Below are 14,636 nucleotides of genomic sequence, written 5' to 3' on the forward strand. Positions count from 1 at the left end.
ACATTTTGCAGGAGAAAGAACAGCAGCTAAGGTGTTGCAGTGTGGTTTTTATTGGCCCACTATCTTCAAAGATGCAAAAGAATTAGTGAAGCATTGCCATGAATGCCAGAAAGCGGGGAACCTGCCAAGAAGAAATGAAATGCCACAACAATTCATTCTGGAACTTGAATTGTTTGATGTATGGGGGATAGATTTCATGGGACCCTTTCCCTCCTCATACTCAAATAATTACATTCTTGTGGTAGTAGACTATGTCTCCAAATGGGTTGAAGCAATAGCAACTCCAACCAATGATAATAAGGTAGTCATGAACTTCCTCAGAAAATACATTTTTTGCCGTTTTGGGGTTCCAAGAGCAATCATCAGTGATGGAGGAAGCCACTTCTGCAACAAACCATTAGAGGCATTGCTTCTAAAATATGGAGTCAAACACAAGGTAGCCACACCATACCATCCACAGACAAGTGGGCAAGCCGAAATATCTAACAGAGAACTCAAAAGGATCCTAGAAAAGACTGTGGGAACTTCAAGGAAGGACTGGTCGATTAAGCTAGATGATGCTCTTTGGGCATATAGGACAGCTTTCAAAACACCAATTGGAATGTCTCCTTACCAACTAGTATATGGAAAGGCTTGCCATTTGCCACTGGAGTTGGAGCACAAGGCATACTGGGCCTTGAAACTTTTGAACTTGGACAACAAAGCTGCTGGAGAAAGAAGGATGTTGCAAATTCAAGAGTTGGAAGAATTCAGAGCGGAAGCTTATGAGAATGCCAAAATTTACAAAGAAAGAGCAAAGAAGAAGCATGACAGCAACATAGCCCCAAGGAATTTTGAAGAAGGACAAAAAGTATTGCTCTACAATTCTAGGCTAAAGCTATTTCCAGGGAAGCTAAAATCAAGGTGGTCTGGACCATTCCTTGTCACCAAGGTCTCCAAATATGGACAAGTAGAAATCATGGAAGAAAAGTCACAACGAACCTTCATTGTGAACGGTCAAAGACTCAAACATTACTTGGGAGATGTGGAGGAGAAGGACAAAGTTAAATATCACCTCAACTGAGGAAGCTGACCGTCAAGCTAATGACGTTAAAGAAGCGCTTGTTGGGAGGCAACCCAACCTGAGGTAATACCCTTTTGCTGTTTCTTTTATTTGTTTCAATAAAAAGGGTGAAGTAGTTTCTGTGCATTGCAAAGAATTAAGTTTGGTGTTTCACACCAAACAATGAATTCGTGGATCAATAATTCAAAGGGGAATGTGTGACTCTAAGTTTGGTGTTCCACCATAAAGATCAACTGAACACAACAACCTTTGAATTGTATGAAAGGAACAACCATTCTAAGCAGTCACAGAAATGCTTAAAACCCTTAGCAGCAACTTCATTCCAAAGAGAACTCAAGGATTCAAAGAACAGAGAAGTAAGTGGGAGACTAAGTTTGGTGTTCACACACCAACTTAAGACTCAGATACTTACCCACACATAGTTGAGCTAACCACTCAAGTGCTTGAGAAGCAAGCAACTTCATCACTCTTTGCAGGAAAGGAAACAAGGATTTTAAAGCATGAAGCAACAATTAGGAGAAGAAGGAGAAATCAAAGTGTTTCCTGGCAACAAAGAGAAAACAAGGAATTTCACAAGGTGGTATTGTTACTTGATAATTCTTTAAAAAGGGCAAAACAAAAGCATGCTTGTTCTGGTTTAAACTGTAAATGTTGAATCTTTCTGGAATGTGAAGTTTTTTTAGTATGAGTGTCTGTTTATTGCTTTGAATAAAGTGAATGCCTAGATGTTTGGATATAACTTCACCTTCTTAAACAAGTGCTTGCCATGCTTGTTCTGTTTCCAAAAATAAAAGAAAAGTTGAACAAAAGTGACTTGGCTCAATTAGTGACAAATCAAGTAGAATTAAGTGGTGGTATGCATGCTTGATTGTTTAAGTCAGATCACTGGAAATAGAGTGTAGAATTATCATATTTTTTGTGTAGAAATTGAAAACTGTCTATGGATCTTGATGAATAAATGTCTTTGGCCATAAAAAAAGAAAGAAAAAGAAGAAGAAAAAGCCACTGAAAAAGGGCAACCAAAAAGCAAAAAAATTGAGAAAATAAGCTGGGCACCAATGGTTTGAACTTCTGAGACAAATGCCTGTGGTGTTTATATATTAAGGATATGCTTGGATGAATAGGTTCTGAGGAGTGTTTCAACACTCGGTAACTTGGGTTAACTAACCCGGGATTATCAACCAAAAGTCCATTATCAAGAGCAACCTAAATACAAAACATTTAGTCACACAAAGAGGTGCTGGGCACCAATGTCTCAAGAAGAAATGTGAACTAAAATGCCTAAAGTGGATATGTGTAGTGCACTGATAAGAAAAAGAAAATGCCAAAGGCTTGTGCAACACATGACACTAAGCAAACAAGGAGCAAAGGAGCTCTAAGAAAAAGAAAAGAAAAACAAAGAAGAGAAAAGTGCCAAGGACATAAGAATAACAAGAGGCCATAGCAGTGTTTGATGGATGCAATGAAAAAGTGATAATCTTACCTGATAAGAATAAAAAAGTGATGCTGCAACTTTCTGCATAAAACCCTTCTGATGAACTTCAAATGCTTGCTAATATAGCCAATGTAATTGCTTCTTGTTTCATACTTTCTTCTCAAATAACTCAGGACTTGCTTAGGGACAAGCAAGTATTAAGTTTGGTGTTGTGATGCCAAGGCATCTTAGGCTAGTTTCACTAGCATTTTTCTGTTAGTTTTAGTTGTTTTATGCATTTTCTTGAGCTTAAAGAAACCAAGAATGGTTAAAATAAGAACAAAGCAATGAACCATCCAAACAGTATGATTTTGATGCAAATTCCATGAGTTTTTAGTTATATTACTTGAATGCTATGAATGGAAGATTTCTCATAAAATTTTGCAAGACTTTGATGCAATTGTTTGGATGATTTCAGGGAAGAAGAGGCTAGGCAAGGAAGCAACAAAGTCAATAAAGGAAGCTTGAATATCACATGTGGAGTTTAAGTTCCAGTTTAAGCCTAAACTGGAGCTTAAACGCCAGAATCATGAAGGCTAAGAAATGCTGGAATTGAAGTTTAACCTCCAGTTTAACCTTAAACTGGAGGTTAAACGCCAGAATTAGAATTCCAATCAGGAAGCACTTCCACGTTTAACCTCCAGTTTAACCTTAAACTGGAGGTTAAACGCCAGAAGTGAGAAGGACACCAAGGGGGGCAGTTCCACGTTTAACCTCCAGTTTAACCTTAAACTGGAGGTTAAACGCCAGAAAGGGGAAAAGCACCAGGGAGCCATTTCCACGTTTAAGCTCCAGTTTGACCTTAAACTGGAGCTTAAACGTGTTCGACCAAGTTTCTCCTCCAGGGTTGCTTTCTCCATTTCCACGTTTAAGCTCCAGTTTAACCTTAAACTGGAGCTTAAACGTGTTCGACACCTCCAGGGCTACCTTTCTAAGCTTCCACGTTTAAGCTCCAGTTTAACCTTAAACTGGAGCTTAAACGTGTTCGACCTCCAGGGCTACCTTTCTCAGCTTCCACGTTTAAGCTCCAGTTTAACCTTAAACTGGAGCTTAAACGTGTTCGACCTCCAGGATGCCTTCTTCCATTTCCACGTTTAAGCTCCAGTTTAACCTTAAACTGGAGCTTAAACGTGTTCGACCTCCAGGGCTGCCCTTTCTATCTCCACGTTTAAGCTTCAGTTTAACCTTAAACTGAAGCTTAAACGTGTTCGACTAAGTTACCCTCCAGGGCTGCCTTCTTCCATTTCCACGTTTAAGCTTCAGTTTAACCTTAAACTGAAGCTTAAACGTGCTCCCACAAAAGGCATCACTGGAAGTGTCTGACGTTTAAGCTGCAGTTTAAGCTTAAACTGCAACTTAAACGCCACTCTTGGAAAAGGTTTCTGGGCCAAAAATATTGTGGTTTAAGTTAGTATTTGAACACAAACATTAACTTAAACTTACTCTGGTATGAAACCCAATTGAATATCATGGTTTATGGGATTGGGCCTGAAGGATTGATGAGTCTGAAATTTCAATTTATTGAGTCATGTGTCATTATTTGATTATCACTAAGTTGGCTCAATGAATGTTACAGAATTTGGATCAGCAGCCTCATCAAGATTATGGATCATAAACCCAAGGCAAAAGGAAAGCAGGGAGAGGCCTCAAAGCCCAAGAAACACGACAGAAGCTCAATATAGAAAGTGTATAAATAGGATAGAATTGAAGTTAGGAAGGACTTTTGAACTTTTACCTTTTCATTTGGCTAGTTTTCATATCTTTGTAATTGAATTCAGAGCTATGACTCACTAAACCCCCTTTCTGCACTCTGTTACATGCTTTCTTTCTTTATGCCTTTAAATTCAAGCAACTAACTCACTGACTCACTAACTGTTTGAATTAATTCCTCAATTGCTCTAACCATACTCTTCCATTAACCAAGAGTATTTCACTTGTTTGTTGCCTGTGCTGTGTTCTTGTATGACAGGTAGGAGAGGAGAGACATCAACTCCTCCATATACCGAACCAGAGAGGACCCTTCATAGACTGAGAATGGAAGCAAGAGGGAAGAGAGTACTGGGAGAAGAGGAATCTGAAGGAGAATCTGAGGACAATTTTGAGGAAGCTTTAGATCTCAACATGGATAGAGAAGTTCACAACCATGAGAGAGCTGATGGAAACAATGCCATTCCTGAGAGGAGGGTTCTTAGTTCATACATAAACCCAACCTCTGGGAATTGTGGTAGCAGCATTCAGAAACCACCCATTCAGGCCAACAATTTTGAACTCAAACCACAGCTAATATCACTTATGGAGAATCATTGTTCATTTGGTGGGAGTGCTAATGAAGATCCCAACCAACATCTCACAAAATTCCTGAGAATTTGTGACACTGTGAAGTCCAATGGAGTCCAGGAAGATGCCTATAAACTGCTTTTGTTCCCATTTTCACTTAGGGACAAAGCAGCTAAGTGGCTGGAATCATTCCCAAGGGGGAGTCTAACAACATGGGATGAGGTGGAAAGCAAGTTTCTGGCACGTTTCTACCCCCTACAAAAGGTCAATAGGCTTCGATCTGAGGTTCAGACTTTTAGACAACAAGATGGTGAAACTCTCTACGAGGCATGGGAGAGATTCAAGGATTTGACAAGGAAATTCCCACCAGACATGTTCCATGATTGGGTGCAATTGCATATTTTCTATGATGGACTCTCTTATGAATCAAGGAAGGCTGTAGACCATTCATCAGGAGGTTCATTGAACAGGAAAAAGACTGTGGAAGAAGCCATTGAAGTGATTGAGACAGTGGCTGAGAATGAGTACTACTATGCATCAGAGAGGCACAACACTAAGGGAGTCATGGAGCTGAACCATGTTGATACAATTCTAGCCCAAAACAAGGTGTTTGCCAAGCAACTAGCAGAGCTTACCAGGCAATTAGAAACAAAGCAAGTGGCTGCAATACACACACAAGATCAAGAGGAAGTAAGCATTGAAGGAGGTGATTGGGAAGAGGCCAACTATGTGGGAAACCAACAAAGGCAATCATATGATCCACATTCCAACACTTACAACCCAGGATGGAAAAATCACCCAAACTTTGGGTGGGGGAACCAACAAACCCAACCACAAAACCACAAACCTTACAACCACAACCAACATAACAATTCCACATACCAAAACTCCAACCAAAGATCATACCAAGCCACACAAAACACTTACTCTCAACCACCATATCATGGCCAAAATAATCAACCTACCCAACCTAATCCGAACCAACAATTTCAAGATCAATTAAACCGGATAGAAGGAATGATGGCAACCATGAGTCAAGACATAACCGAATTGAAAAGCTTCAGGGATGATGTGAGAGCTACCTTAAGAAACCATGGTGAAAAACTCAAGAGGATGGAGTCTCAAGTAGGAGAGCTATCTCAACAGGCCCCCAAATCAACTGCAGTGTTCCCTAGTGACACAGAAAAGAATCCTAAAGGGGAACAAAAGAGAGTGAGATGGGAAGAATGCAAAGCCATCACCATATTGAAAGAAGTCTCAGAAGAAGAAGGAATCAGATCCTCAGAACAGGAGCCAGAAATCTTGAAGGAAGGTGTAGAGGAAGCTAAGCAGGAAAGTGAAACTGAGCAAGCCAAGGAACTGCAAAAAGGCACGATGGAAACATACCAACCAAAAGCACCATTTCCTCAGAGGTTAGGAGGAGGTGAAAAAGGGAAAACCTATTCAAGGTTTTTAGAGACATTTAAGTCTCTCCATATCAATATTCCCTTTCTTGAGATTCTCCATCAAATGCCTACACACATCAAGTATTTAAAGGAATTGTTGAGCAAGAAAAGAGTTTTGAAGGGAGGACAAACGGTAACAATGAACAAAGAATGCAGTGCTCTCATCAAGAAGGACACAGTCTCTAAGAAAACAGACCCAGGAAGTTTTCATATTCCTTGCATCATAGGAGAAACAAAAATTGACAGAGGATTCTGTGATCTAGGAGCTAGCATAAATGTGATGCCTCTAACTCTTATGAAGAGGCTACAACTGAATGAGGTGAGATCCACTGATGTAATCATACAACTGGCTGACAAAACTCAGAAGCAAGCTGAAGGGGTAGTTGAGAATGTGCTGGTGAAAGTGGGAGATTATTACTTCCCCACAGACTTTGTCATTTTGGACATGGAGGAAAGCTACCTACACCCTATCATTCTGGGAAGACCATTTCTAGCCACTACTAGAGCGCTCATAGATGTAGAACAAGGAGAGCTAATTCTGAGAATACATGATGAACAGCTCATTTTCAAAGTTTTCAAACCTGCATCTGAGCCTGAACCAGAACCTGAAAAGCCTAAGGATGATAGTAGCCATCTGTGTTTGGAGGAAAGTAATCCAGCAGCTGAAACTCTAAAACAGTCTTTGGAAGGCAAACAGGAGTTGCAAGAGTTAAAGCCACAAGAATCAATGGAAACAGATCAGAAGGATCCTCCTGGCATAAGGGTCAATGAAGAAAGCTTCAAGAGAAAGGGAAGAATTGTAAAGAAATTGCCAAGAGGGTGGAGAAACAAGAAAATTCCCACTGAAGGTTTTTCTCCGGGAGATAAAGTGATATCAAGTCATTATCTGCCAATCCCACCTGACCTCAAAACCATTCCTTCCCAGCTCCCTCAAGTGTTCACAATCAGGAAAGTTCTTTCTATGGAACATTTAGAGGTCATGAAGGAATCAAGTGGGGACGTTTGCATAGTGAGAGGAGAAAACGTCAAGCACTACAATCCACCCTAACAAGGGACAACCGTCAAGCTAGTGACGTTAAAGAAGCGCTTCATGGGAGGCAACCCATGTTTTTAATATCCTTACTCTTTTTTTTGTTTTGTTTTGCATCTAATAAAGCATGGTTTCTTATGCATGAACTTGAATCCTCAGGACAACTGCTGAAAGAGTGCACTAAACATTGCATATAAAATACAATTTGTCTCTAAGTTTGGTGTGCCTGAAGGCACCCCAAACTTTATTCAAAATGCATTCAATTTTTCATGCAAAGAGCACAACCAAACATTAAGTTTGGTGTTCCTCCTTGAACACGGTTCATGAAAAGCAAGAAGTTCCTCTGGATTTCGAAATTCATGACAAGTAGACCATTCGCATGTTTTTGGTTTCAATTACTTAGGGTAGTAAATTTGTTTAGAATCAAAGAGCCAAAGTGACTATGATTTATTAGAATTATGCACATTCATTAAGGACAACCAATATGGATTTCATGTCATCAGGAGACTTTTTACCAAACACTAAGTTTGGTGTCCAATAATAAGTGTACATACATACAAAAGTCACGGCTATAAGCTCATGAAGTCAATCATTGATTTACATGTGCAAGTACTATTCATCATTCACATGGACTGAAAAATGATAGCAAACTTGCTTGTTTGTGCAGGTACAAAAGAAAAGACAAAAATGGAGGAAAAAGACAAAGGAAGCACAAGTGGTCAAAAAGAGGCAGGAAGCAAGAAGAAGCAGGATCCCAAGAATTAAGAAGAACCAAGCAATAAATAAGAGGTGGTCTCGTTCCTTAATAATCAAATGATAATTGGTGAATTGTCTTTATGAGCTTTCTTTCATCACAAGTCATTTAAGTGTTATGTGGAGTTTTTTTTTTTAGTATGAGTGTCTGTTTATTGCTTTGAATAAAGTGAATGCCTAGATGTTTGGATATAACTTCACCTTCTTAATCAAATGCTTGCCATGCTTGTTCTGTTTCCAAAAATAAAAGAAAAGTTTGAACAAAAGTAACTTGGCTCAATTAGTGACAAATTAAGTAGAATTAAGTGGTGGTATGCATGCTTGATTGTTTAAGTCACATCACTGGAAATAGAGTGTAGAATTATCATTTTTTTTGTGTAGAAATTGAAAACTGTCTATGGATCTTGATGAATAAATGTCTTTGGCCATGAAAAAGAAAGAAAAAGAAGAAGAAAAAGCCACTGAAAAAGGGCAACCAAAAAGCAAAAAAAATTGAGAAAATAAGCTAGGCACCAATGGTTTGAACTTCTGAGACAAATGCCTGTGGTGTTTATGTATTAAGGATATGCTTGGATGAATAGGTTCTGAGGAGTGTTTCAACACTCGGTAACTTGGGTTAACTAACCCGGGATTATCAACCAAAAGTTCATTATCAAGAGCAACCTAAATACAAAACATTTAGTCACACAAAGAGGTGCTGGGCACCAATGTCTCAAGAAGAAATGTGAACTAAAATGCCTAAAGTGGATATGTGTAGTGCACTGATAAGAAAAAGAAAATGCCAAAGGCTTGTGCAACACATGACACTAAGCAAACAAGGAGCAAAGGAGCTCTAAGAAAAAGAAAAGAAAAACAAAGAAGAGAAAAGTGCCAAGGACATAAGAATAACAAGAGGCCATAGCAGTGTTTGATGGATGCAATGAAAAAGTGATAATCTTACCTGATAAGAATAAAAAAGTGATGCTGCAACTTTCTGCATAAAACCCTTCTGATGAACTTCAAATGCTTGCTAATATAGCCAATGTAATTGCTTTCTGTTTCATACTTTCTTCTCAAATAACTCAGGACTTGCTTAGGGACAAGCAAGTATTAAGTTTGGTGTTGTGATGCCAAGGCATCTTAGGCTAGTTTCACTAGCATTTTTCTGTTAGTTTTAGTTATTTTATGCATTTTCTTGAGCTTAAAGTAACCAAGAATGGTTAAAATAAGAACAAAGCAATGAACCATCCAAACAGTATGATTTTGATGCAAATTCCATGAGTTTTTAGTTATATTACTTGAATGCTATGAATGGAAGATTTCTCATGAAATTTTGCAAGACTTTGATGCAATTGTTTGGATGATTTCAGGGAAGAAGAGGCTAGGCAAGGAAGCAACAAAGTCAATAAAGGAAGCTTGAATATCACATGTGGAGTTTAAGTTCCAGTTTAAGCCTAAACTGGAGCTTAAACGCCAGAATCATGAAGGCTAAGAAATGCTGGAATTGAAGTTTAACCTCCAGTTTAACCTTAAACTGGAGGTTAAACGCCAGAATTAGAATTCCAATCAGGAAGCACTTCCACGTTTAACCTCCAGTTTAACCTTAAACTGGAGGTTAAACGCCAGAAGTGAGAAGGACACCAAGGGGGGCAGTTCCACGTTTAACCTCCAGTTTAACCTTAAACTGGAGGTTAAACGCCAGAAAGGGGAAAAGCACCAGGGAGCCATTTCCACGTTTAAGCTCCAGTTTGACCTTAAACTGGAGCTTAAACGTGTTCGACCAAGTTTCTCCTCCAGGGTTGCTTTCTCCATTTCCACGTTTAAGCTCCAGTTTAACCTTAAACTGGAGCTTAAACGTGTTCGACACCTCCAGGGCTACCTTTCTAAGCTTCCACGTTTAAGCTCCAGTTTAACCTTAAACTGGAGCTTAAACGTGTTCGACCTCCAGGGCTACCTTTCTCAGCTTCCACGTTTAAGCTCCAGTTTAACCTTAAACTGGAGCTTAAACGTGTTCGACCTCCAGGATGCCTTCTTCCATTTCCACGTTTAAGCTCCAGTTTAACCTTAAACTGGAGCTTAAACGTGTTCGACCTCCAGGGCTGCCCTTTCTATCTCCACGTTTAAGCTTCAGTTTAAGGTTAAACTGAAGCTTAAACGTGTTCGACTAAGTTACCCTCCAGGGCTGCCTTCTTCCATTTCCACGTTTAAGCTTCAGTTTAACCTTAAACTGAAGCTTAAACGTGCTCCCACAAAAGGCATCACTGGAAGTGTCTGACGTTTAAGCTGCAGTTTAAGCTTAAACTGCAACTTAAACGCCACTCTTGGAAAAGGTTTCTGGGCCAAAAATATTGTGGTTTAAGTTAGTATTTGAACACAAACATTAACTTAAACTTACTCTGGTATGAAACCCAATTGAATATCATGGTTTATGGGATTGGGCCTGAAGGATTGATGAGTCTGAAATTTCAATTTATTGAGTCATGTGTCATTATTTGATTATCACTAAGTTGGCTCAATGAATGTTACAGAATTTGGATCAGCAGCCTCATCAAGATTATGGATCATAAACCCAAGGCAAAAGGAAAGCAGGGAGAGGCCTCAAAGCCCAAGAAACATGACAGAAGCTCAATATAGAAAGTGTATAAATAGGATAGAATTGAAGTTAGGAAGGACTTTTGAACTTTTACCTTTTCATTTGGCTAGTTTTCATATCTTTGTAATTGAATTCAGAGCTATGACTCACTAAACCCCATTTCATTGGGTTAGGGAGCTCTATTGTAATTCAATGAATCAATAATAGTTTATCTTCTTCTTCAATCTTTTCTCTTGAATTTTGTTAGAAAGCTTCTCAATCTAATTCCATTGGGTAGTTGTCTTGGGAAAGAAACTACCCATAATTGGAATCCTTCGGAACCTTGGGAAAGGAATGGAGGATTCATGCTAGAGAAGCTTTCTCACAGTGAATTGGATTGGGGTTTGGATGGATATTGTGACATGTAATCCTACCAAATTGTGGTTCATGAAGCTGTGTGGTATAATCAGTGATCGAGCATCATCTCTTCTTATGAACATTTAAACCAAGGGATTGGGAATTTGTTTGTTTTTAGAGAGAATTGGTGAGCCAAGGGATTGGGATCCAATCATATAAGATTGCCAAGCAAAATTCAATGAACGCATTGGTTGAGGAAGAGATAAACATGTTTTGATTCGGAGATCTCAATATCTCTTAACACCCAATGAATTCCCCATTTCTGATTTCCACTTTCTCTTTACATTCTGCAACTCAATTCATGCAATCACCCCCATTCCCTTTTAATTTCAGCAATTTAGCTTTTGCTCTTTAATTCATGCAATTTAAGATTCCGCCATTTCAATTTCTTGTCATTTACTTTTCCCGCCAATTTTACATTCCGCAATTCTCATCTAAATCTTGATTCCGCTCAACTAGAACACACTTCTAATCTGAATTGCTCACTCAACCAATCCTTGTGGGATTCGACCTCACTCTATTGTGAGTTTTTACTTGACGATAACCGGTGCACTTGCCGGAAGGAATTTTGCCGATCGTGCAATTTCATAAATAGTAGCATAACTAGTTTATGCCGCATCAAGTTTATGGCGCCGTTGCCGGGGAATTGGTTTTCGATTGACAATTCTCAAATTGGAAGTTAACTAGATTGAGCATTTTTTTTTGTTTTGATTAATTCAGTACAAGTTACTTGTTGAATTTTAATTTCTGCACTCTGTTACATGCTTTCTTTCTTTATGCCTTTAAATTCAAGCAACTAACTCACTGACTCACTAACTGTTTGAATTAATTCCTCAATTGCTCTAACCATACTCTTCCATTAACCAAGAGTATTTCACTTGTTTGTTGCCTGTGCTGTGTTCTTGTATGACAGGTAGGAGAGGAGAGACATCAACTCCTCCATATACCGAACCAGAGAGGACCCTTCATAGACTTAGAAGGGAAGCAAGAGGGAAGAGAGTACTGGGAGAAGAAGAATCTGAAGGAGAATCTGAGGACAATTTTGAGGAAGCTCTAGATCTCAACATGGATAGAGAAGTTCACAACCATGAAAGAGCTGATGGAAACAATGCCATTCCTGAGAGGAGGGTTCTTAGTTCATACATAAACCCAACCTCTGGGAATTGTGGTAGCAGCATTCAGAAACCACCCATTCAGGCCAACAATTTTGAACTCAAACCACAGCTAATATCACTTGTGGAGAATCATTGTTCATTTGGTGGGAGTGCTAATGAAGATCCCAACCAACATCTCACAAAATTCCTGAGAATTTGTGACACTGTGAAGTCCAATGGAGTCCAGGAAGATGCCTATAAACTGCTTTTGTTCCCATTTTCACTTAGGGACAAAGCAGCTAAGTGGCTGGAATCATTCCCAAGGGGGAGTCTAACAACATGGGATGAGGTAGAAAGCAAGTTTCTGGCACGTTTCTACCCCCCACAAAAGGTCAATAGGCTTCGATCTGAGGTTCAGACTTTTAGACAACAAGATGGTGAAACTCTCTACGAGGCATGGGAGAGATTCAAGGATTTGACAAGGAAATGCCCACCAGACATGTTCCATGATTGGGTGCAATTGCATATTTTCTATGATGGACTCTCTTATGAATCAAGGAAGGCTGTAGACCATTCATCAGGAGGTTCATTAAACAGGAAAAAGACTGTGGAAGAAGCCATTGAAGTGATTGAGACAGTGGCTGAGAATGAGTACTACTATGCATCAGAGAGGCACAACACTAAGGGAGTCATGGAGCTGAACCATGTTGATACAATTCTAGCCCAAAACAAGGTGTTTGCCAAGCAACTAGCAGAGCTTACCAGGCAATTAGAAACAAAGCAAGTGGCTGCAATACACACACAAGATCAAGAGGAAGTAAGCATTGAAGGAGGTGATTGGGAAGAGGCCAACTATGTGGGAAACCAACAAAGGCAATCATATGATCCACATTCCAACACTTACAACCCAGGATGGAAAAATCACCCAAACTTTGGGTGGGGGAACCAACAAACCCAACCACAAAACCACAAACCTTACAACCACAACCAACATAACAATTCCACATACCAAAACTCCAACCAAAGATCATACCAAGCCACACAAAACACTTACTCTCAACCACCATATCATGGCCAAAATAATCAACCTACCCAACCTAATCCGAACCAACAATTTCAAGATCAATTAAACCGGATAGAAGGAATGATGGCAACCATGAGTCAAGACATAACCGAATTGAAAAGCTTCAGGGATGATGTGAGAGCTACCTTAAGAAACCATGGTGAAAAACTCAAGAGGATGGAGTCTCAAGTAGGAGAGCTATCTCAACAGGCCCCCAAATCAACTGCAGTGTTCCCTAGTGACACAGAAAAGAATCCTAAAGGGGAACAAAAGAGAGTGAGATGGGAAGAATGCAAAGCCATCACCATATTGAAAGAAGTCTCAGAAGAAGAAGGAATCAGATCCTCAGAACAGGAGCCAGAAATCTTGAAGGAAGGTGTAGAGGAAGCTAAGCAGGAAAGTGAAACTGAGCAAGCCAAGGAACTGCAAAAAGGCACGATGGAAACATACCAACCAAAAGCACCATTTCCTCAGAGGTTAGGAGGAGGTGAAAAAGGGAAAACCTATTCAAGGTTTTTAGAGACATTTAAGTCTCTCCATATCAATATTCCCTTTCTTGAGATTCTCCATCAAATGCCTACACACATCAAGTATTTAAAGGAATTGTTGAGCAAGAAAAGAGTTTTGAAGGGAGGACAAACGGTAACAATGAACAAAGAATGCAGTGCTCTCATCAAGAAGGACACAGTCTCTAAGAAAACAGACCCAGGAAGTTTTCATATTCCTTGCATCATAGGAGAAACAAAAATTGACAGAGGATTCTGTGATCTAGGAGCTAGCATAAATGTGATGCCTCTAACTCTTATGAAGAGGCTACAACTGAATGAGGTGAGATCCACTGATGTAATCATACAACTGGCTGACAAAACTCAGAAGCAAGCTGAAGGGGTAGTTGAGAATGTGCTGGTGAAAGTGGGAGATTATTACTTCCCCACAGACTTTGTCATTTTGGACATGGAGGAAAGCTACCTACACCCTATCATTCTGGGAAGACCATTTCTAGCCACTACTAGAGCGCTCATAGATGTAGAACAAGGAGAGCTAATTCTGAGAATACATGATGAACAGCTCATTTTCAAAGTTTTCAAACCTGCATCTGAGCCTGAACCAGAACCTGAAAAGCCTAAGGATGATAGTAGCCATCTGTGTTTGGAGGAAAGTAATCCAGCAGCTGAAACTCTAAAACAGTCTTTGGAAGGCAAACAGGAGTTGCAAGAGTTAAAGCCACAAGAATCAATGGAAACAGATCAGAAGGATCCTCCTGGCATAAGGGTCAATGAAGAAAGCTTCAAGAGAAAGGGAAGAATTGTAAAGAAATTGCCAAGAGGGTGGAGAAACAAGAAAATTCCCACTGAAGGTTTTTCTCCGGGAGATAAAGTGATATCAAGTCATTATCTGCCAATCCCACCTGACCTCAAAACCATTCCTTCCCAGCTCCCTCAAGTGTTCACAATCAGGAAAGTTCTTTC

The 14,636-nt window shown here is 39.6% G+C and overlaps 2 non-coding genes across 2 annotated transcripts; both read right to left on the reverse strand.

The window, feature by feature from the left end:
• Positions 1-5,084: 5,084 nt before the first annotated feature.
• Positions 5,085-5,188, reverse strand: LOC148580974 (small nucleolar RNA R71). Its single transcript, XR_015899546.1, has one exon. It is a non-coding gene; the product is annotated as a small nucleolar RNA R71 (small nucleolar RNA).
• Positions 5,189-12,501: 7,313 nt separating this feature from the next.
• On the reverse strand, positions 12,502-12,605 carry LOC148580975 (small nucleolar RNA R71). The gene has a single exon (XR_015895798.1). It is a non-coding gene; the product is annotated as a small nucleolar RNA R71 (small nucleolar RNA).
• Between the last annotated feature and the right edge of the window lie 2,031 nt (positions 12,606-14,636).

The sequence above is a fragment of the Arachis ipaensis genome, chromosome B10, assembly GCF_059453495.1.
Source record: "Arachis ipaensis isolate K30076 ecotype BB chromosome B10, ASM5945349v1, whole genome shotgun sequence".
NCBI classification, from domain to species: domain Eukaryota; kingdom Viridiplantae; phylum Streptophyta; class Magnoliopsida; order Fabales; family Fabaceae; genus Arachis; species Arachis ipaensis.